The sequence below is a fragment of the Panthera pardus genome, unplaced genomic scaffold (assembly GCF_024362965.1).
Source record: "Panthera pardus isolate Hobbes unplaced genomic scaffold, ASM2436296v1 HiC_scaffold_22, whole genome shotgun sequence".
In the NCBI taxonomy this organism is placed as follows: Eukaryota; Metazoa; Chordata; class Mammalia; order Carnivora; family Felidae; genus Panthera; species Panthera pardus.
The window spans coordinates 19,195,711-19,221,254 of NW_026526788.1; the positions used below are offsets into that span (position 1 = coordinate 19,195,711).

The 25,544-nt window shown below is 42.1% G+C and overlaps 1 pseudogene; it reads right to left on the reverse strand.

The window, feature by feature from the left end:
* Positions 1–14,139: 14,139 nt before the first annotated feature.
* Positions 14,140–22,859, reverse strand: LOC109254914 (39S ribosomal protein L45, mitochondrial-like; annotated as a pseudogene).
* Positions 22,860–25,544: the final 2,685 nt, after the last annotated feature.

Consider the following 25,544-nt stretch of genomic DNA (forward strand, 5'->3'; position numbering starts at 1 on the left):
CTCTCTGTACTATCTTTACAATTTTTACATAGATTCAAAATTATCTCAAAGTGCATTTTAAAAAAGTCTCCGTATGATCACAGCTGCCAAGTGTGAGTGCAATTTCAGAAAGATATTTCTGTGAGGAGAAATAGTCCATTTGTTTTCAAATTCTGGTCCATTCCCTCTTGGATCAGCCCCAACTCCATGACCCAGAGACTGGCCACATCTGGACAACTTATTGCTCTTTCTGGTATTTTAGAGGAATTTTACACATTGAAACCATTTCACAGGAGAAAGAATAAAGATATAATCCATCTTTAAAAGAATAATAATAAATATCTCTGGTGCCAGACATTGATCCTCTTCATATCCAAATTAAATGTCAGAATCCAACACAGTAGAGTAGTAAGTGTTTTCCTCCTTCTTCCAAGTTGTTGCAATTCCTTTTTAGATGTGTCTGTTCTGCACCTGCCAACTGAAATACTGAATATATGCCTGGATACAAAAGGCTTAGGGAAAAGGTTATTTTAGGAGCCTTGAAAAACTTCTGTATGATGCTGGGTCCATTACTCTCCAATGAAATAAGACTAGATTTGGAAGAAGAGTGCTCTAACTACAGAACCTGACTTTGTTTTTCAAGATGTTATTCTACCAAAATGCACTTTCTAGAAAATAAAACCATGTAATTTTTTTAGTTGTCTTTAGAGAACTGCCTAATTTCACAATCTTATATTGAACCACCATCATAGGCAGAAACTCAAGGTAAAGAAGATATCACAAATGTATGCATAACCCTAAAATGGCAAATTACTGCACAGCTTTAAGCAAGGGCTGATGGAGCACTGAATGCACAGTATTAATGTTCAGCTTTGTATGGCTGTGAGATCATAACCCCCCAGGAAGAAATTCTGATCTACTTATTACTTATTTCACTTTCAAATCAAGACAGTTAAAGGTGTGTTTTGTCGTTCAAAAATCTTAGGATATCTGTGAGAGCTTCTACAGCAAAGTACAAGCTTTTATTTTTATGTGAAACCATACAGGCAACTTGCTTATAACCTGCTAGGTCAGCTATGAAAAGGTCTCCAGTCAGGTTTGCTCAAAGCAGACCCTGTGGTGGGAAGAACTCATGTGCAAATGGTTCATCTAAGAATGCTTCCACCAGTAACCAGTATAGGAATGGGAAAATAGGACAGGACAGCAGAAGCCAAGCAAGGATGAAATTTCAGGCAAAGTCCTCCAGGTGGTAGCTTTAGCCTGATCCTGCAGAGAACTCAGAAGTACAAGCATTGACCTAGAATTCGTCCTGGTTTGAAGCAAGGTTGCTGGGTTGGGGTACTGACCGGACACCAGTCAGTTGTTGGCTAAAGCTCACCCTGTATGCATAGAAATTCCCAGGTATTTCTGAAATGCACAGGCAAAGCAGCTCCAGGGCCCAAGGGCAGGCCTCCAAAAAGAATCCTGGGTGTGGCAACAGAAGCAAAGCATTCAGGAGCCTGGGAAGGGATATGCAAAGGATAAAAGAGGAAGAGAGGTTCTGAGGAGACCTGGCTGAGCACCACAAAATTTGGTATTCCCATGTTGCATGTTATCAAAGTTTACTGAAAATCACAAGTAAGCATAGCAAGGCTCTCATGAGGCATGTGTGTGTAGGTTGAATCCCTAAGTTTCTTGCCAGAACATAACTACCATTGTGTTGTTTTTCATTATTTTCAGTTGTTGCTGCTTTCATTTTTAATTATAAATTATTGTTGACAATACAGTATTGTACACTTGGAATTTGTGAAGAGAGTAGATCTGAAATGCTCTCACCATCAAAAAAAGGTAGGAGTAGGGGTAATGATGTGAGGTGACAGATGTGTTAACTAACCTTATTGTGGTAATCATTTCACATTGTATACATGTGTCAACTCATTAAATCTTACACCTTAAATTTACACAATGTTGGCAGTTATATCTCCATAAAGCTGGAAAAAATTACATAAATAAATTTTGAATTGCACTTGGTTTTGTATAATCATTATCAATTTACTGTGTAGTGAGTTGTTTTGTTGGCTTTTGGTACACAGTAAAATGTATTTGAATCAACAGTGCTTTCGACCTATAATTTTCTAATATCTAGACTTTTATGAATTTGCATATATCAGGAAGAAACGCATGAATTGTCATATGCTTATTGGTAAAGCACATGTGTTGTGTATGACCTCCCAAGATATTTTTGTTCAGTAGCACATCAATACCATCTTTTTCCAAAAGTAGGACCAGGTGGGGGTGTGTATTGCAGGGAGGGGAGCTCAGCGTCTCTTCCTCCTTGAACACTGGGCATCCACTTCTGAAGTTGATGGCATCATGCTGCCTGTTATACCATCACTCTCTGTTGAGGGGAAAGACCATACATTCAGTCAAGAAATCCATGCTTTTGAAAGGACGGGATTGGATTTTAATAGAATACCACAGGACATCTATTCCCCAAAGAAGAATCATAGGTATTTCTGGCTTCCTCTCTAAACTTTTGCCAGCTCAAACTAAATGAAAAATACACTTCTGAAAAACTCCTAAACCAGTAGGAAACACCAACTCCACTTTGCCAAAAACATTTGAAGCTCCTATTTTCTATACAACAGTTTATGAAATGTTAAAATGGAAGGAATTGTAAACACTATTATGACGCCTCTTCGTTTATCAGTTGGAAAAAGGAGACTCTGGATGGTTGTGTCTTGTTCTGAATATAGTTCTGTGTATTTCCAGGCCAGTGATTCCTAAGTAAATCAAACAAGTGGTTGCTTTTCACCAAGGTCACAATTAATAATCAAAAAGAAACATACAACAATTAGCAATTCAACTCAAATATCTTGGTTGTATCTCCACAAAATAAGTCTATTACATGAGAGTTTGGGTTAAAAATTTCTATGAACCAGTCCTTAGCATTGTAATTTGACTAAATACTTACCAAATAGGAACTTTCCAGCATTATTCTATACTTGTTTTCCTGCCAATAGGCTAAATTTACCAACTGCACCTGCTGTCCCATTTATTGCTGGCACTTTTAAATTTGAACTATTTCTCCCTTTCACTTATCTCTTAGGATTTTTTTAATAGACCAGGGAGTGAAAAATACAACACAATAAACCCAGAAATTCAAATTTAAAAATCAAATGTTCATTTGTTTGTTTGTTTCCCAGTTTCTTTCCCTGAGGAAACATAAATTAGGATTTGTAAGTTTCTGACGTGTTTCAGACCATGGCAATTTATTCAACTTTTGTCCATCTTCTAACTATGCAGAGTCTCTTGACCACCAAGTCAACCCTGGAGCCCTAACTTGTCTGATGATGGGACCACAGCCTCGAAGTCCATCCCATTCTCCATGACCACATGCTTTGAAAAGCTGGCTTTCTGTTTAAAGCATGTACTCCTGGAGACCCTAGATACGTTCACCTCAATGAATTATGGAGTCTTAGAAATGCCCAATTAAATGACCAGAACCAATGAGATGCTGATGTCCTGCAGCCATGCATTTCTTTGTTCAAATTCCAAGTACATCAATGGCTTTACATGTAACTCCACTTAGCATCAGTTTCTTCATCTTTGAAATGGGAGTAAAATTAGCTACTTTACAAGATTGTGGTGAGGATTAGAAATAATAATTGAAGTTGTCTTATAAATGTCTGGTATGTAGTAGACACTCAAGAGATTGAGGTCTGTAGCACTGATTTTTTTTTAATGTTTATTTTTGAGAAAGAGAGAGGGAGAGAGCACAAGCAAAGGAGTGGCAGAGAGAGAGGGAGAGAAAGAATCCCAAGCAGGCTCTGCTCCATCAGCCTAGAGCCTGATGAGGGGCTTAATCTCACAAATCATGAGATTATGACCTGAGCCGAGACCAAGAGTCAGGCGCTTAATTGAATGAGCCACTTAGGCACCCCTAAGTTATTTTCATTGAAAGGGTAAGTACCCAATCCCACAAATCTCTGAGGCAGAACCTTTGCTATTGCAGCTCTCCTGAGGAGAGAGTCTTGACCTCATAGACTCCCCACAGGGCTGGACATCAGGGATGCTGAGATTACAGGAATTTGCCTGTAATATGCCAAGAACAAATGATAGCCCATTTCCTGGACTACCTATAGGTCATTATTCCACTAGTTCCATCCAACATTCACCACTAAGTCTGCCTAAGTGACAACTTCTGCATAGAACCATGTGTGTATTTGTGTTTATATACCTCAGTGATTTACTAAGGCTGTCCATTTTCCTTGGTATGTGTGCTAATTAAACCTCTGTATTCATTGTACTCTACACACGAAAGATAGTGTTTTTCCAGGATCAAGATGGCTCCTTAAAAATTACTGGATTTCAGCTACATCAAGACTGGGGATAAATTGGGTGTACTGAATTCACATCTGTAATTGACTGACAATATTAATATTGGACAATATCTATGGAGTACTTACTATGTGCTGTGATTTACCTTTATACATGGTTATTTATATAAAATCAAAACTTCCACCATCTCCATTTTGATGATAAGAGAACTAAAGCAAAGACAGGTTAAGCAACTTGTCCAAGGTCACACAGCTGGGATTTGAACCTTGTTCTCTATGATATTCCTGCCTCTGAAAGATCACAGAGAAAACATGGAAATGATTATCTAAGCTGAACCTACGTAACACTGAAAAAATCAGCTAAAGGGTAACACAATGCCATAGACCTCCCCTTGCAACCTCAGGGACTATTTGCAGAGCATGTCCGCTCTGCCAGGTGCTGGTTGTTTACCATTGTTTCTGGTTAATTTTGCATGAAAGCCTGGTCCTGATCATTGAGTAGACTGAGTGCTGTGCAGGGCTACACAATAGAACACCTGTGTCAGTTCATCCTTCCATGAATTTCCTCTGCAGTTAGCTTCATGGAATTTTGCTTTTGATAAAATGCTCTGAGACAACATCACATCCCCACCACTGTCCCCCACCAACCTGCCCAGAATTCCTGGGGGGATATGAGCTCTGAGTCAGACACACCTGTCTGTCCTCTGACCTGTTGCAAGATTATTGGAATAATGTTGGGACAAAATTTAATTCACAAAAATATATATAATGCACAGTAATTAATTATAGCCAAACTATAATGGGAACATTAAGATGAGGCTTAGAGAATCATTCCTTCCTCACCAAAGATTACTCCTTTCAAGTGAATAGAAAATTAGATGCAAAGAATTCAGTCTGTCTCTCTCCTGAACACTGAATTAAACTCTCTTACTACCTTCTGCATTTTTGAAAAATCTCCATTCTTCAAAGGCCTTCACTGGTCTTACAGTGGTTTAAGATAGGAGGGTCTTCCCAGCTGCGTTGCATCCTTTCTGACATAGCCATATGGAGTCTTCCATTCATTCATTCAGTCAGCTATTACTGAGAACCTACTGCAGCTTGTGCTTGTGTTGGTCTTGCCCTTGAGGAGCTTATAGTCTATTGAGTGATGCAGACTTTAAACAACATCAGGGTATAGAATGTGGTCATTGTTTTCAGTAGTTCCAGAAGCCACAGAAAGTCCTATTGCTGTCGCTTGACTGTTAGAAGGTGGAGGAAGGACAGTAAAGTATCCTCCAGACTGAGAAGGCACTTTGACACCAAAAACACAAAGCAAGCCACTCCATACCATTTACAAAGTTATTCAGGGTAGCTTACTGACTAGCAGTTGGGCAGACAAACAAATCAGGCACTGCACAGGTATTCTCCCATAAGTCTGGACCTTAATCCACAGCTGTAAAGAGCAAAGGGCTTTGTGCTGAGGTTGCAGGGGAGTTATCTGCAGTGACACCATCTGGGCACCAGAGAGAAGACTAAACCAAACCTCCCTTCACTCTAGTAGGGGCGTTCGTTAACCTCCATGGGCCATGGGCCATGGGCCGGAACACATGGCCCCAAGGGAGGTCATCGCATGGGGGTGAATAGGATGGGGGGGGGGGCAACACTCCTCCACTGACTTCTTCTGCCCTCCCTCTGTGTCCTGTTTTGTCTTTTCCCAGAACTTCGGCACATCTTGCATTTGCCCTCAGACCCCCTGTCCACCCTTCTTTGCAATGCTGGGTGCCCAAGGTATGTGCAGAGCGTATCAGAAGGCTCCCTTGCCTTTGGCTCATATTGGGCTCAGCCCCAAGGAGTGCTGACCGGGTGTTTAAGAAGAGAGAAAATGTGGTTGGGATACTTCTCACCAATGCCTTCCCTCGGCATCACCGACATCACTGTGGGGTGGCTAGAACCCTGTCCCTCACCTCATTCCAGTCCCCACGTGCTGTATTGTCTCTTGTGTTTCCAGTAAAATCTCTCCATACTTTGTAACTAACCCTTTATTAAACTCTCCTCAATTCACCCATTTGGGGTATGCTAACTATTTCCTGCAAGGACTCTGACTGGCACAGTTGCTTTGAATTTCTGCTTCATTGTGACTTTTTCCCATGCAGAGGACTAATCTTGACATTTTGTAACATATTTGACCCAGTCAGCTAAAAAACCCTTTACCAAATGTCTACCCTGTGCTTGACTGTTCACTGCAGATTGCTAACCTGGACAAGGACTTTGCCCTAGAGAAATCTGGTGTAATCACACAAACAGGTACATAAATAGGGTACCCCCAAAGTTACTCCCAAAATGTATGCTCTAAACGGCAACAATTTTAAAAAGAAAGGCAGTGCTATTAATTAGAGGAGGGCATAAGTGCAAACTCTAAGAGTCCTAAGTTCAGCTTAGACCTGAACGGTCAGTCATGATACTGTCACGAGCACTCGATTGGGGTTTTCACAGGTGAACAAAGCTAGGCCACCTAACTCAGCCTTGAAGAGGGGTCAGGAGAAGTCCTGAAGCATTTGTGTATCCTCCCCCAAAGACCCCACTTCTCTGCACACTATGTGTCACATCTTCTTGGCTAGACACCCACCTGGGCCACAGCCATCACCTTGAGAAATCAGGGCTAAGTACACCCTTATGTCAACAAGAAATACAAGATTCACTCTCTGACCTCAGAAATATAATATTTAAAAAAAATTTTAATGTTTATTTATTTTTGAGAGAGAGAGAGAGAGTGAGAGAGAGAGAGAGAGAATGAGCAGAGGAGGGATGGAGAGAGAGGGAGACACAGAATCCGAAGCAGTCTCCAGGCTCTGAGCTGTCAGCACAGAGCCCGATGCAGGGCTTGAACCCACGAACCGCGAGATCATGATCCGAGCTGAAGTCAGACATGCAACTGACTGAGCCACCCAGGCACCCCAGAAACAATATTTTTTAAAATATATATTTAAACATGCACACAGTGACAAACATTTGTAGGTTGCATATCCCTTAGTCTGCAAATTAAAGAGTGAAACATCATTACTCTGTAAGATTTTGTAATTGCGCTAGATGCACAATTCTGTGAGTCAGTTCAGTCCCCCAGAGTCCGTTCTCAAGATTGGTGTCGGTGTGTCCGCATGCACTGGGGTGAGGCTCTGTAGAGGTTATTGGTCCTTCATGCTGCTGAGCTGTGTTTGGGCCCCATACATCACCCCTGGTGTCTCCTCTTTCCCCTGCACAAGGCCTCTTCATCTTGTCTCTCTCAGTCTCTGGACTATGTCCAGTCTCCTCTCCGATCATCTGAGCTGGATGAGTGGGGTTTAGGCAGGGCACAGGGCTCCTACTCTGAATATTACTGGCTTGAATGTGCTGCCGACACCTGTCACAAGCAGGGGAGTTTTCACACTGGAGGTGCTCTTATTAATTTTGTATTCTTCAAATCTTTGTCCTCTGCATCTGGACCTATGATATCCAAACTCAAGACTCAAGGTTTTTTTCCTTCATTATCAGGACCTGCATTATTATTCCTTCAATGAGAAAATTAATACAGAATGCTCAGCTGCCCAAAGGAAGGAAGGGTAGCAGTAACAGGAATGACTGGTTGGGGGAAAGAGGAGAGGCATTCATTCTCACTTGTAACATTCTTCCACCTGAGATTCACTGCATGTGATCTATGTGCCCAAGAACCGGAGATACAGAGATGAAGAGGAGAAGTGCTTGCCCTCTGTAGGCCAGAGCCTGTTAGGAATTGCAGAACCAAGCAAATAATTTTTCCAATGTGACAAGTACTTCTGGAGGAATGGGCTTTTCAGAAGACTAGAAAACTGAATGGAAAAAATGTATTATTCATGGATACATGGACATTAACTGTGCTTTGTCTCTGATGTTCTTTTCAGGGATCAGGAATGTCATAAACAACCCTTGAAAAGCAGGCATATGGATTGCCAGAGTAAGTTTTGTTCTGAACAGTTCAAACGCTGCTGCTGAGTGCCCACCACATGATTTGCTTAATTATTGGAATAGCAAAAACTGAGGTTTCCAGATTTGGCCAGATTCTATCATGAATAGTCGCTGGCCACTCTCAGACTTGTTCTAGTGAGACCTCCACTGTCCTGGCATCTCTACCAGGGAGTGAGGGCTCTGCATCAGTAATCACTTCAGGACACATAGTCTAACCCCAACCCCCACCCCATGTCTTCAGGTGACAGTTCGCTTGTGAGAGAAGAGAGCTGGGAAGGTGATCTGGAGATCTCTGTTGAGTTAAGTCACAATGAAAGTACAACACACACACACACACACACACACACACACACACACAATGTGCCTCAGCATCAGGTTCCTTAACTCCCAGGAAGTTCTATGCTAGATGCACTTTTCTTCATCCCTAACCCTGCTACAAAAGGAAAAGTGGTTCATATATGGTCATTTTCCCTTTTTCTCAAGAAAATCATTAAGAACCACTAGCTTCATGACATGTTTGGAAACTGTCAATGCACTCTGTACTGTAGTCATTCAACATGAAACCTCAGAATGCACAAGTGGCAATTTGGCTCCATTTTCAGACAGAGAACTTCTGTTACTAAGGCAATCCTTAGGATTAAAGCCCCATAATCACGAATTTATAGACAGGTAGATAGATAGATAGATAGATAGATAGATAGATAGATAACAGATAGAATGAATCGGCTTTCGGTCATAAAAATGACAGTGGCAGCTTATCACCCACATAATCCCCCCGAATCAGTAAACCAGTTAGGAACTTAGAGTCTGAGAAACTTCTGCCTTTCAGACCAAACTATCTGAACTTAAACTCTGAGGAGACTGGACCTTAGATTCAGAGCTGTGGTTTGATTTAACTTTAATTCTTTTTTAAAGAAAATTCATCTTTTTCCCCAAAGGATTTCAATGGCTATCTGGCTAAGTAAGAAATCTTCCTGACAGTCTGGAACAACCACAGTGAGAGCAGCCGTGAAAGAACAGACAGAAAAATCTCACTGTAATCTCTACTGACAAACAAAATTCTAGAAAGGGCACCCTTGCCTTTGAGTAGTGACACTCAGCCTGCCAGCTCCAGGGGTGCAGAAGGTGATAAGTATTTGCAACTCTTGCAAAAGAAGAAAAATAATTGGCTGTCCCTTATCCTCCTCTGGCTCACTGAAATTTTAATGCCTAAGCAAAAATGGTATTCTAAATATTGAGGGGCTTTTATTTTATGGGGATGGGTTAAAACTTGCTGATAACTGTTTTGAAAATATCAATTATTAAATTGTCATAAGTTTGAAATAAATAGGATCGCCTAAACTTACTCTTCTGTCTTCTGAGTTGTTCCCTAGCAATCTCAACAGCCAAAATCTTGATGGAGACACTTGGATTTTAACCACACACACAAATATATTTTTAAATATTGGACATAAAAAGAATCAGAGTAAAATATAAAAATGGTCTGTGGTCATGAGACTTTTAAGATATCTGTTTGTTATTAAAAACACCATATGCTGCTGGAAATCAAGTCCAGGATATAGAAAGACTAGGTACAAAAGCAAATGAAGATAGCAAAAGGTTTGGGAGAAAAGTAAAAGTTACAGATTTTTTTCCAAATGAAATCCCGGTGGATAAATTCAACAGCAGTTTTTGATAATGAAAATCCTAGCAGAGTATGGAGATGAGGAGAATCCTCTATATGGCAATGGAATCTGCTAAATGCCCATAACACACATAATGACATTGTCCAGGCATCCTTGTGGAAGATCAGAGGCCCCCTAATATGTGTGAACAAAGTAGAATGGAAGGTTCTAGGCGGTGATGAAGGGAGGGCAGGAAGGAGAGGAGAGTGAGGGGAAGAAAGACAAGAAGAGAGAGGAAGGGAGGGCAGAAGAAGGAAAGAGAGAAGGAAGGAGAGAAGGGAAGAGAAAGTAAGGGTTGAGGGGAAATAACATTATCAGTTTTTGCAAATAGTGAATATTCTACACATAAAGCCCTGGGGCCTGTACGGGAACACAAGGGGGATGCATGGAGTAAGAGTTTCGTAAAGCAGTGGTCCCTAAGAGTTCCCCCAAGCAGCGGTTGGGGAGTTTTGTGAAGAAACAGAGGAGAAAAAGTGACTTCTGAGCATGTGGAGGTGGGGATACATTAGCGGCTGCACATGTAAAGGTCATGCTTCATCATGCATTGCATGATTAAATACGTGTTACATCCCCACAGCTGGGCATGAGTTTTAGTGAGATAATGAGGGGAGAGGTGGCATGGAGTCAGCGCTGGGTCCACCTTGAAGCTCACTGGTTTGGTCTGGTCCTTGCTTTCTTTGTACTCAGCACCCCCCTTTCAGTAAACATCCTCCATCCACACTCCTGCAAGATGTGCTACTAAAGGACACATACTTTTAGCTTTTTCCTTTTTTCTTATGGAAGGAGCCAAAGAATACTGGGTTTATGGTCAGGGTGGAGGGGACCCAAGCCCCTTCTCTGTCTTATGCAGACCAAAAATTAGAGACAAAAAGAAGGGAAAAATGTCTGCTGAACATAAAATCAATAAAAAGTAAATAAAAGTCAATTGCCTTCCTATAAATAAATCACAATTAGAAAATGTAATTTTTAAAAGATGCTATTGAAATTATTTAATCTATGAGATAGTTAGAAATAAATTTAGCAAACATGTGCTAGAATTTTATTGACAAAAATACAAAACTCAACTGAAGGACTTAAAACTTAAATATTTATGGGGACAGTGAAGCTTGATATCTTGAAGATGTCACGTATTACCAAATTAATCTATAAATTAAATATAATTCCAGTCAAAATTGGACAGGTTTTTTCATGCAAGTTGGCAAGCTGATTCTAAAATTTATGTGGCGGCAACCAGCCAATTTTAGTATATGTGCTGCCGAAGCGAGCACAGCAACCAGCCAGTTTTAAGGAAAAAGACAATTTTGAGGAAAAAGGACAATGTAAGTGGTTATTCATCATATATGTAAAGATGCTAAACAGGGATAGTAATTAAGAAATTATAGTATTTACAATGAATAGACAATTAGAACGACAGAACAAAATAGCTCAGTTCCTGAGGTCTTTTGGCACTCTAATGGCCTTTCAATGGAAGGACATTATAGTTTCTTCTTAACGTTTACCTGTATTTTCTAAATTTTCATTGACAAACACACATGACTTGCAAAAATAGAATTAAATAAAGCTTTTTTTTTTGTATAATAAATGACTTTTTGGTAGACATGGACAAGCTTGTTCTAAAATTTATAGAAAGGCAAAGAAGTTAATATTGGTCGAAGAGTTTTGGAAAACAAGAATAAAGTTGGGAGATCACTCTATTTAGGCTGAAATGTTGAGGCTTACTGTACAGCCACAGTTGTCAAGGGCATGAGGTATTGGTGAAGATTGTTTCTGAATGGAGCAGAAAAGAGAACCCAGAAATAGACCCACAAAAAATCTCACACTGATTTTTAACAAAGCTCCAAAAGCAATTCAATGGAGAAAGGAGAGCCTTTTCAACAAATAGGATCAATTAACCGTGTTAAGGGAAAAAAGAGAACTCCAATCTAAACTTCACACTTTGTACAAAATTCACTTAAGATACATCACAGATTCAAGTGTAAAATGCAAAACTATAAAACTTTTAGGAGAAAATCTTCAGTGCTTAGGGTCTAGTGAAGAGATTCTGGACTCAACACCAAAAGCACTGTGCGAGAAAGAAGAGATGATAATGAGGACCTCATCAAAAGGTACAACTGCTCTGAAGACCCTCTCAAAGAACAGAAAGATAACTTAGAAGCTAGGAGGAAATACTTGGACACCATATGTGGATTAAGGACCCCTGAAACACAAAAATAAAAAATAAAAAGGTAATCCAATGTAAAAATGAGCAAAGAGCATAAATAGACATTTTACCAAACAGACACACAGATGACAAATAAGCACATGGAAAATACTGAAGATCACTAGCCATTAGGGAAATGCAAATTAAAACCATAATGAGAGGCGCCTGGGTGGCTCAGTCGGTTAAGTGTCCAACTTCAGCTCAGGTCATATCTTACACTCTATGAGTTCAAACCCTATGTCGGGCTCTGTGCTGACAGCTCGGAGCCTGGAGCCTGCTTCGGAGTCTGTGATTCCTCTCTCTGCCCCTCCGCCTCTCACTCTGTCTCTCTTTCAAAAAATAAGTAAACGTTAAAAAAAAGTTTAAAAAAAAACCATAATGAGAGAACTATGTACCCGTCAGACTGACTATAAAATAAAATAGTGGGATTCCAAATTTTGGTAAAGATGAAGAGACACTGGCTCATCATACGTTGCTGAGTAGGAATGTGAAATGATACAGTCACTTTGAAATATAGTTAAGCAGTTAGAAAAAATGAATGCACATTTAGCATATGACCCAACATCATACTCCTAGGCATTTATGCCAGAAAAATGAAATCTTATATTCACAAAAAAAATATGCACCTAAGGGGCACCTGGGTGGCTCAGTCGGTTAAGCATCTGACTCTTCATTTCAGTTCAGGTCATGATGTCATGGTTTGTGATACTGAGTCCCGCATCAGTCTCTGGACCAACAGCATGGAGTTTGCTTGGGATTCTCTCTCTCTCTCTCTCTCTCTCTCTCTCTCTCTCTCTATCTCTCCCCCTCTCCTCTCCTCATGCTTGCTCTCTCTTTCAAAATAAATAAATAAACATTAAAAAAAATATGCACCTAAATGTCCATAGAAACTGTATTTAATCAGGGTTCTCCAGAGAAATAGAACCGATAGCATATAAAAATGTAGATGGTTAGATAGATGATAGATAGATATTGATCAACTGATTGATTTTAAGGAATTGGTTGACTCCATTGTTGGGTCTGGCAAATGCAAAATCTGCAGGGCAGGCCAAGCAGGATGAAGAACCAGGGAAGAATCGATCTTTTGCAGTTTGAATTTGAAGGCAATCAGTTTAGAGGCAGAATTCCTCCTGTTTGGAAGATCTGTCTTTTCTCTTAAGACCATCAACTGATCGGATGATGCTCACCTACATTATGAAGGGTAATATGCTTTACTCAAAGTCTACTGATTCCAGTGTTAATTACATCTAAAAGAGACAGTACCTTTGCAGCAACATATAGACTAGTATTTTGTTTGGTTGAGAGATAAATTATTTCTTTGGATTTACATTCTATGAAATTCAAATGCCGATTCAGTGAGAAAACATCTCAAATGATACCGTTTTTCATAAATACGAATTATTTTTCCCAAGTCTGGATTTCCTGGAAATCACATCCCTCACAATAAGCCCACCTTCCATTTCTGCCGTTCGAAGGCTGTTTTATTTCCGGTCTGAACCAGGGGAAATGAATAGAACCCACCATAATTGTCCAACACTTTGATAGTATTTTATTTCAACCTCTGATCCCTGCCCTGTGATTAGAAAGAAATTGTGCCAGTTTGCTCCTGACAGTCCCTGCTGCAGGAAAAACTGGTATCAGATGTTCTCTGGAACATACTGTGTTTCATCTCATTCAGAAGCTAGGCATGCAACTTAAAACAAAAGAAAACAAAACAAAACAAGAAACAGGTCCATGTCTGTGCATATCACACACCCACCTGGGCCCTGCCATCAGCCACGGGTGTTGAAGACAATTCTGCTGTAGAGCCACAGGTGGAATAAGGGAGGAAAGGCAAGTGTTTCTATAGCACAGTGGAGATGGACTTTCCAGCTCCCAGACTCAGACAATTCTCTGCTTCCAGCCACCTCACCACCAGTGCTTTACCCCAGGAGTCATTTTTGACATTAGGCTAGTTGAAGCTTATGTGCCTCTCCTTCCCCCCATTTTAGCTGGAGGCCAAGGATCATCACTGCTTTCTTTAAGGATGGGCTGCATTATCCATCTGGCAATGCATTATCCAACTCTCATAGGGGTTTATCAGGTACTTTTCCAACACAACATACTGCAGGACAAGATGGCCACATCCCGATCATACATTGATTGGCCAAACCAGTCACAGATGGCCAGGGTCTGCCAGGTGTGTGTGCGGACCATGACCTGGCCATAAATGTTGCCCTGGTTCATCAGACCTGAACAGTGAACCTGAACCACTCTCAGTAGCTCAAGATTCTACGAAGTTCCAGTGGATAGTCTTAGATTTAATTTCCCAGACCATGTCCAGGAAAAAGTTTTCAGTTACCGAAGTATAAAATCAGTCATGGTCTGAATTGTTTAGATAAAGATGAGCCTCAGTAAAGATATCCTTGATTTTTCAGGGAAGCCCTTTGTTTTATAATTAGCACCATATTCTTTTATCCTGCAGCTTGACAACACTGATACCACAGCATCTCTCAATTGCTCAGTCTGTGTCAGTCTTTTGAAAGAGATGACATGCGAGCATCACCCTCAGGAGGAACATAGGCATCAAAGACACCAGCTATAGAGACCAAATGTGTGGGTGCTTCAAGCATTGTGGAGGAAAGACCAGTCCTGCTTTGCGGGGCATATTCTATAAATTCCTTTTCTGATTTGTATTTGGATTCGTAAATACAGGGTGTGAAACATTTTATAGTTCTCACTTGAACCACAGCTATGGACTGAGTCACCAGGACTAGCTTCCAAGAGCACCACCCTACACCCTGGATAAACAAGACAATCCCTGTGGCATGGCATCTTCCATTTTGTCCATGCCAAGGCCACTGGGATGGGGACTAAGAGTGAGGAGCCTGGCACAGTAGACAAGAAGCAGATGCTAGGGCTAGCCTGGGTGTGTATCTAGGCTGGTGTTTGATCAAGCAACTGGGAACCACAGCCCAGCCAAACTGATGCATAAAATTAACCATGCCACAGCTTTCTTTGATATCCCAAAGTGGAAATGACTCAACTATTCTTCAATGTATTAATGACTAAAGAAACTGATACATGCATGCCATGGAATACTACTCAGCAATAAAAACTATTGATACACCTAACAACTTTAATGGCTCTCATAGAAATTATGCTGAGTAACAGAAGCCAATTTCAAAATGCACTTTATGGTTCTATTTATATAACATTATTAAAATAACAAAACTATGCAGATGTAAAACAGATCTGGTTACCTGGAGCTAGGAATGGGGAGAGGAGATGGGTGTAGCTATAAAGGGATAGTAAGAAGGAGTCTTCTGGTGATGGAGAAGATCCATATTTTGATTGTGCTGATGGCTACACAAATCTACAGATATGATAAAATTTCACAGAGCTATGCACATGCCTGCACAAGTGAATGCAAAACTGGTAAAATCTGAATAGTCTTAGTAGACTGTCCAATGCCATTTCTTGGTTGTGATGTCATACTACTATTACCCAAGATGTTACCATTGGGAGAACTGGGTAAAGGACACATGAGACCTCCTTCTAATATTGCTTTTACAAATTCCTGTGAATCTACAATCATTTCAAATTAAAAAGTTTTTAAAAGCACATGGTTTGAAATTGTTTAGTTTTCCCATTCTTAGTTCGTACCTAACCAAATAAATTAATCACCAATGTTTGTGACCTGATCACTATACGCTGACTACATTATACAGAATATCTATTTGCAATTTTGTGCTCCATTTTAAGAATCCATCAGGCTCTGAATATTTCTCCAGAACTAATAATTGTCATTGAAGACCCCAAAAGAAGCTTCTTACCATGAATCTCTGTTCCCTACGTCTATCCCATGGCCTGAACTCACCTACTGTTAACCCGTTAGTAATTGTTATAACATATAGAAGGATGCTGTTAAAATGGAATGGTCTACACTTGCTGAGCTAAGAATGGCCCTTTTGAGGGTCATTGTGTGCCAGGAAATGGTAACTGAATCCCTCTCTCGGTATTCAAAATAGGTCTACAAAATCCTCCTGCTGCCTTGTGAAGGCACTGACCACATTCTTCATGTCTCCAAAGTGAAATGCTTTCAGACACAGAGCCTAGAAATTCACAGGCAACTCTTGTTGCCATGACAGAGCAATCTTTGCCCAAGTGCAAAACAAAATCATTTGCACAGCTTCCTCTGCTGTGTTACTGCCTCATTGAGCCTGACAGCTCCATGGCTGCCTGAGGACAAAAGAGACCTTGGAGCAGGAATCTGGCCACATTCACAGCCTTGTGGTCCTAATGCAGCCTGGGGAGAGCCTGCCATCCCTTGTCTCTGTCAGTGCCTGCCTGTGCCTGCTCATCTGTGGTGAACTCGCAAAGGCGGCTCTCCTCCCAGGCTCCTCCGTGCTTCTCTTCTTTTGCCCACAATTTCCTGCTCCAGTGGGGAGGGAGGCACAGGAGTTCCTGTGGCTGACCTGGTGTTTGGCAGCTGCTTAGGAATGAAATTGGCCTGTGCTGGGCAGCTGAGACCTGCAAAGCAGCAGGTGCAGAGAGAGAAGGATGGGCCTGGAAGACAAAGACTGTGTACAGATCTATTCCTTGCATACAATGCAGCTTCAGGAATGACTGCTAATACAGGGCTAAGCACGGAGGTCACCGTTTATGATTAGTAAAATTTTGACAACAAGGGGGGCAAGTACCTAAGGCAGAGGGCAAAAGGGATGGTGATAAAAAGACCCACCAAAGATTAAGTTATGAATAAGCACAAGGCTCAAAATACAAGATTAATTTCAAGCGATGATAAAAGTTTGCAAAGTCCTAGGTAGGTTTTCTGAAAATGTAAATTGATATGCATTTACATATCATGTATCTGTCTATATGATTTCCCATTTAGATTGTAAGACCTCTGAAAGTAGGACCCTCAGGGGGTCTAGCTTGGTGCATGTGCTGACATTCAGTAAATTAGAGCAGGATACTAACATTTGCTCAGTACCTGGTGTGTGTTCTGTTACAAATTCATCCAGTTTAACCCTCACAACAACACCCTTAGCACAGCTCAGCACCTGCGTTTTGCAGATGTGGAAAGACACTCAGTTTTAGCAACAGGCTCAGGACTTACAGAAGTGAGTGAGCGGGGTGGACATTGAGATACAGGTCTGCACCTCAGATCGTGTTCTCTTGTAGCACCATCCCATCTCCCAAATATTTACTCATGTTATTTCAAATGTGTGCAAAATGTATACATGTATAAGTGTTCTTACATGTGTGAGGTGGCCATAAGTAAAGCTGTACTAACCAGCACACATTGAACGATGTAGGGATGGGTTCATGATTAAAGTTCTACTGCCACAAATATTCTCTTACATGCTTTCTGAATCAAGCACCATTACTATAGGCAGTACAGGGACAGCTATTCTGCATAGAGAACATAATATGTCTGCAGTGCTTCCCAACACAAAAAGTGATGCCATCAGTAGGAGGGACAGAAGGGAGGGGAAAGGGAGAAACTCAGAGGAGTCAACACAGGAAGGCCGACCCTTTGGGGGCTCCAGAAGGAACATCCCCTTCCCCCTGGCATTGGAGCACAGTCATTGTGGCAGCTTCCAATTACAAAAACACCTTGGCTATGTCTCACATCTTGCAGGAAAGCTTGCAGGAAAGCATTCGGGACTGGGGTGGAGACAACACAAACACATATGCTTTGTGAAGACAGAAGTTACAAGGGGTAGAGACAATACAAACACAATTGCTTTGTGAAGACAGAAGTTACAAGCCGGGACCCATGCAAAACTTTTACTTCCAGCCACCAACCAATCCCAGAGGCATTTTTTTTTAGATGAAAGGCTAATAGAACACAAAACAAAAATATCTGATCCAACTTCTCAAACAGAGACAAAATTGGAGCCAAAGTCTAATGGAAAATATGGAGTGAACTGCATTAGCTGCAGAATATGTTGAACTTCACCCTGCACTCCTGGAAAATATAGATAGTCAAGGAATCTCACCACCACTCACATGATTGGATGTGGGGGCTCTGGAGTGAACAGTCAAGAAAGAATTCTTGAGATGTTTTCATTACAATTAAAAAATGTGGTTTTATTAAAGCATGGTGATGGGACACTTGGGCAGAAAGAGCTGCACTAGGCCGTGAGGAGAAATTGATTATATACTTGGAAGTTGGGGGAGGTAAACACAAAGAAGTTTCCAAAAGAATTTTCATATGTTAAAGAAGACTTACAGCATCCCGGAAGCCTGGCTATTGTGAAGCTAAGGTTGTTTCCTCTCTAGCAAAGCATTAACATTAAGACAGTAGGGAGTTCATGGAGGAATGTCTTACTCTGCCTGTCAAGTATTTGTCAATGGCTGCAAGTTATAATGAGATTTAACTTTATCTACATTTCTTTTGCCTTCGTTCTCCACATCACTACCATCACCCTTCTGTATTTCAGAAAACAACTTACTGCAAATTTATTCCATATATGACTTCTCTAAGACACATGGTTGACCCTCTTTATCTGCAACAAGACCAGACACAGACCCTCCAAATTCTAGTTCTTTGTCTTATAATGATTGTATGTTGAACACTTTGTCCTCACTGACCAATCTGGACAAAATGACCACGAGCCTGACTTGCCCAAACTTTAGTCTGACTTCTCTCCCTCCTCTGGACCCCTGAACTCTGGCCTGTGAGCTTAAGGAAGCACTGGGGGCTTAAGGAAGACTGGACTGCAGAACATTATCCCTCCCCCCAACAGCCTCTCCTGAGAACCAGCCAACCACAAACACTTTTCCTGCCCCACTGTCCAGTCACAGCACCTGCTCAGCCAGTCTCCACAGGAGTTCTTTCTAGCCTGTTGACTCCTTGCTTTGAAAGAACAGCTCTATCTGCCTGACCTCTGAGACACCTGCAGATATGGTGCCTGTGTACCCCTACTGTCCTGCCCCCCTTTACCCACCTGCAATAGCTTCAAATCAGGTCTCTCCTTACCTTCTGGATTTATTTTTTATTTGAAACTGCCTAAAGATAAAGTTTCTAATAATTTTTAAAATTATATTTCCCCTTAGTCATATTGGCTTTTATTTATGATTTCTCTTTTATGTATTTTAAGTTGTTCATCCCTGATTCAGAAGCCACATAGGCAGAGGGATCAAACCCTGCATCAAGCTTCCCACACACCTTAGGTTGAACCAAAAATGAATAGGTAGGAGGGCTGCTTCCATATGCAAACATCTCCAGATAATCAATTTTATTCTAATACCTTGCTAGCTTCAGAACCTTCTTGCTGCCTCTCGGGCCATTTAATTCACTTCCAGCTGATGCCTGGGGAGGCAGTGCAAAACAAAGGAAAACGAAAAAGTATATCAAACTAAAGTATTCCATTAGATCACACAAAGTTAAAAGCCTGGCCAACTCCAAGTTTCAGAGAGCATCTCTGTTGTAGTATCCCTAAACTGACCAAAATAAGAGGTTTGCAAGTGTCTGCAAACTATCAGCTTTGCACTCTTGAAAACATTTATGTTATCATCTAAGTTTCGATAACATTATTTTCAAAAACAAAAGTAAGGATATATAGACTGGCAAAGAATCTTTTTTGACTTATAAATGTAGTAATAGGTAAAGTCACATGTCAGTTAAAAATTGCAAACAGCATTTAATTATGCATTGCCCACTTAAAGAATTGCCCACTGAAATCGTAACATCCAGGCTACCTAGCATCCATAGTACAGGACACTTTTTCTGGATTCTTGCTTGGAAGTTTCCAGAGCTTACTGTCATGGATACCAGGATCACTAGGATTCTCAGAAATGTTTAACAACTGGCTCTGGGGGAGGAGGTCAGCACTTGCCGATTTCCACCTTGTGAACACTGCTGCCACAGCTGATTTCAGGCTACCCATGTGACTGTGCTTGGTGTTGAGGAGAGATGGCCAGCAGCACATGAAAGTGCAACAGACGTGAATAACTTCAGAGCACAGAACAATTAAATGTAGTAAATAATTAGGAAGGGATGAGTTTTAAGTATATACAAGTTTGGTTTTAATGTAACTTATTTAACTGTAAATTTATATAATTTAACTTTTAATAATGGTTGTGTGGAACAAATGGCTTGCAAACTTCCTGGAAACCTAACAGTCAGCTTTTGTACTCTGGAGCAAGCTGTAAACCAGTGCATGCCAGTGGGTGCACGACCCATCCCTCACCACAGTCACAGCCAAGATGACTAGTGTGAAAAATAAGCCCATCAGTGCAAACTAAGGATGGACGTGGAGAGAGAATCAAGCACAGTGAAGTGAGGACTTAATGAATGTTCTTGCAACCAGTGGGTGTCTGACCTACAGGCACACTCAGGACGGTTACAGCAGACAATTGATCTCCTAGCCTGAAGTCCCTCCCCTGGTTCCTCATTGGCTGAGTACTACAAAGGTTACAGCCTTTACTGGATGTCACCTATGCCCACCTAAGGCAAAAAGTAGTCTGATTGGAATCTTTCAGTCCCTCCTCCCTTTATGCTATGATACATGGTCATTGTAAAGCCCAGGAAACTAAGTCTGTGAAGCAGAGATGGAAAGAAGAACCAGGAAATGAAGTGTCCAAGGGTATGGGGCTCCATTCTGGGGTGGGGGGGTGGTTGTGGTTCATACATATTTCCACTAGGTTGTAAACCTACTGTTAATTAGACAGTACAACTTTTATTTGGTGTTTATGAAAATGAATCATCTCCCTTAATAAGACAGAAATTATTTCATGCGCAGAAGCTTAAGAGATTTTACTGACCAAAAGACTCATCCTATCTGTGGTGGGTTAAATGATGGCCCCTAAAAGATATTTCCAACTGGAACCTATGAACATGGTCTTATTTGGAAAAAGGGTCTTTGCTGATGGAATTAAGGATCTGGAGACGAGAACTCTTGGATTATCTGGGTGGGCCCTAAATACAAAGACCAGTGTCCTTATGAGAGAAGATACAGACAGAAGAGAACACAAAGAGACTCCGGGAAGAAGGCCATGTGGCGATGGGGGCAGAGATTGGAGTGATCCACTAAGAGGCTCAGGAACACCAAGGATTCCCAGTGGCACTGGGAAGTTAGAAGGGAGGTGTGTAACAGGTTTCCCTCTGAGCCTCCAGAAAGAACCAAACCCACTGATATTTTTATTTGGGATGTCTGGCCTCCATAACTATGAGAAAATAAACTTTTGTTGTTTGTAGTCACAAAGTTTGTGGTAATTTATTATGACAGCTTTAGGAAACTAATACGCTACCAGTGACAATTAGTCCTGGTCAAACTGGGCTCAAAGAAAAAGGCTTTCAAGATTTTAAAAGCTATAAAATAATAATTTGGAGCACCTGGGTGGCTCAGTCAGTTAAGCTATAAAATAATAATTCAGAAAATTATGCAATACTATAACCATGAACAATCATAACGGAGGAGGCAGGTGAAATTTAAAGGGAAAGACAACTTTGCAGGTATGCTTTGTTCTAAGAAGTCATCTCATATCTTAACAATCTATTTAGTCAGGCATGGCCAGACTCCCTGGTAACCCAGACACAGCCTAGAAAGTACCAAGAGCCAGAGCTTACCTGCTAGGTGGGGGGGACATGTTCTTAAAATTCTCAGCTATAGCCTTCTTTTCATCTCAAGACTGTGTGCTCTTATTTAACAGAATATGCTATTAACTGGGGGGAATAAAGTAACGAAAAAAACTGTGACATCCAAGAGACTTGGGAAAGAGGAGCAGATATAAAAATTTCCCTTTGATTATGATTATTAAACTGAGTATATAATTTGTGGGACCCAGTGCACAGTTTCAAGACAATTCCAGCAGAGCATTAAGAGAAGCATAGGGCCTTGCATAGCCACAGAGGTTACAGGCACCTGAATCCAGCCCTATTAATGGGCCAGCAAGCCTACTTACTACAGATTAGAAATTTTTATTCCTAATAAATTGTGTACCTAATACACGACTGTCAAAAATTTTTAAGAGTTATTTACATTTAGGAATAACTTGCCATATATTGCAAATAAAAAGAAATATGCATTGACTTATTTTACATAAATGTTTATAGAAGCTTTATTCACAACCACCAAAAATATGGAAACAACCCAAATATCTTTCATTGGGTGAATGTAAAACAAAAATCATGCAGTGGAACACCACCAAAAAGCAACAACATGGATAAATGTCAAAGACATTAGACCCAAGGGATCCCAAAGAAGCCCACCTCCCAAGGTCACATCACACACAATTACATTTGTGTGACACCTTGGAAAAGGTGAGAACCCAGAGAAGGAGGACCAATCCCTGGTTGCCTGAGGCTGGGGTGGCCAAAGGGCTTGACTACAAAGGGGAAGCTTGGAAGGATATTTCGGAGTCACAGCTGCTCTGTGCTCTGATTGTGGTGATGGTTACAGAAAACCATACCAGGTATCAAAACTCTTAGGAGTGTCAGCTTTATCATATGTTAATTTAGAAAATTTTTAATGAAAACATATATATATAAAGTTCCAAATAAATTAGTCTTAAGAAGTCCTTTAAGAGATTTTTTCTGTCTGGGTAAAACAGACAGAAAGGCAGCTTTCTGGGGCTCTGCCACACCAGCCCTGGTTTTGTGTGGCTGGGTTTAGTATTTGAACTAGAAGATCAGTCCATAGCAGTGGGTTTTCTTAGTTCTTCTCCCCAGCTGCATCCCTCTGTGCGCAGGGCAGGAACATGTCTGGAAGGAAAGGACTGTCAGCCCACACTGGGCACAGGCCCCATCGCGCGGCATCCACTGGTGCAGACGTGCTTTCCTTTGTCTGCTATGGTGTCTGTCTGCAGCCTCTTGGTTAGACCCGCTACCCCAAACCACACCTGCTGGCACCCGGCAAATGTGAACAATCCCAGTTCCCCACAACTGGGCCCACTGGTCTGTCCCGTAGGCAAGCAGCCCTGGGTCCCTGTGGTTAGCCAGACTGATCCACTGGTTGTAACAGCCTGTGATTCTAAACACTGCGTTTGAGGGGGAGGTGGAATCACGCCTCTGGCTTCACAAGTCTTGGATACACATGGATCAAACACAGTGGGAATTCTGAAAAGGCTGCTGAGTCTCGGGCTTCCCCGCTATAGTTTTCTCCTCCCACAGAATGGTTTTCCAGAAGAGTACTTGGTAAACAACAAAGGATCATGCATACCTGGGGAGGCACTGCTGTAAGGGTGAGTGTACTGAGCACAGACCAGAAGGACCTGACAGTGTCATTCATGACAGGAGGTGGCCTTCACTCTAAGCAAGCACTGAGTGCCAGGGACCCTGCCACCATCCTCACAGTGACTGTGTGAGAGAGGGGCTGTCATTGCTGTGACTGGTGAGGAAACAAGCTTCAAGAGGAAGTGACAGGTGACAGAGCTGTGCCCATAACCTTAGCCTCCAAACCAAAGTCTGTACAAGGAAACCTTGAGGCCCAACGTAAAGCGTGATGAAAGGGACTAACCACCTCTCATAAAAGGCTGCTTGGACCTCACCAAAATCATCTTGATATCTTGTCATTTGGAACAGCACTCAAAAAAAAAAATTTTTTTTTAATTTTATATAAGGAAATACTTTCTTCAGAACCTATCTTATGCTTGCGTGTAATCTATAAACCCAGGGTTTGCAGTTACGCCAGTGTGGTCTGAGGTCCCCAGGACTCTGGAGAGCAGCCAGAGGCCACTTATGCTGTGAAATGGCCTTTACTCTGACAGTCACATAGGGTGCCCAGGGGTCAGACTGGCAGGGGGGGTGCACTTCCAGGCCTGCCACGCACTGGGCATTGGGTGGCACACCTGCGTCTCATCCTCTCTGACTGGGTGTCTACAGTCACACCCCAGCACTCAACGTGGGGGATGGGGTGAGGGGACATGTCCACTATCTTGCGTCTAGTGTTTTATTCTTCAAAGAATAAACTCACGGTTAAAAACTGCAGTCACCCTCCCATTTTACTTGCCCTTGTGAAAGCCATCTGATTTTCTGCATCAACAAACGCAGAAAGTTCGAATTCAGATTTTGGTGCAGGATCCACCGCGCGATGGCTCCCTGACACCTTGTCCCCGGTGCTGCGTGGCCTTCAGGCCCAACAGTGGGGATTCGCCGGGCGGGGGCGCACGCAGTCCTTGTGGGCGCAGGGTCAGCCGGCCACATGCACCTGTACAACCCAAGTCCTCGAATCCACAGCTCTCCGCCTCCCCGAAGCGCTGGTGACCACAGTGACCTGGCTGCTGGACGGACAGGCCTCGTGACTGATGTAGCGTCTGCCGGACCGGGCTGGGGCAGCGCAGGACCGGGCGGGACTGGGGCGGAACCGAGGGGTGGTGGGTCCAAGGACCTAGGGGCTCCCCGGGAGAGGAGCAGGTGCAGCCTCACACCCTCTGGACCCGCCACGCCGGGTGTCTATTGCCCAACCGAGGCCGAACCGAAACGACATGGTCACTGGATCACCTCCCGCCACCGCCCGAGGCCCAACGGCCGCCCTGATGAAGAAGGCAGTGCTGAGCTTTGTTGAGCGTTTTAAATAAAATTAGGTAATTCCTCCAAGTTTACCAACAGAAGAAAACCCATGTGGTCAACCATACTAGGAGTTAGATTCAGAACAAAAACTACTGCGAGTGGGAGTCTCTGCATTATGAATGGGTCCTAAGCCAAATGCCCTTCCTGGAGCTTGAACATGGGTAGATCCCGGTGACTTGGGATCCTTTCAGTCATGTCCGTCTAAAACCCGTGGCAGTTGGGTCCCAAAAGCCAAATGAAGGGCGCCAGAAAAGCAGCCTGTAAGTCAGAGGCGATAATGTCCTCAACTACCTGCAATATTTGCTGATTTTTCAAGAGACATCTGTGATGTCTTCATAAAAGCAAACAATTCATGTAATCTAATTCTTCTCAAGTGCTTGGACAGTCCACATTGTTGATGTTACTGCTGGGATTTGGGATTCCTGATTCACCAGACTGGAGCCTAGACCCTTGGAAGGGAGCCTGGCCCCACCAAGTCCTGATTCTGGACTTCTGGTCCCAGAACCAGGAAAGAATGCAGTTCTGTGATTTTAAGCCACCCAGTTTGTGGTGCTTTGTGCTGGCAGCACAGATGCCCTCTGGTCTTTTACTCATGAAAGCATGCCTCAGTGCCCTGAGAGGGGCAGGTTACAGGAACAGCTTGGAATTCACTCTTTAAAAACAAAATTACCTCCCAAACCATACCATTTTAAATGTCATCTGTAACAAATTCCGGTGATGCACTTTACAACCAATCACAATACACCAAGCAACCCAATGCCTGAGAGAGGGACTGTTAATCCTATGGAACACTTTGATTTCACTGAGCTTTAAAGAGATCAAATGGGTCACCAAGGTGACATTGCTACTTAACTATTTTCCTTGTCTCACCTGACCCACTGTGCTCTGAGCACAGGTAGGAAAAGACAACCCCAGGAAGGTAT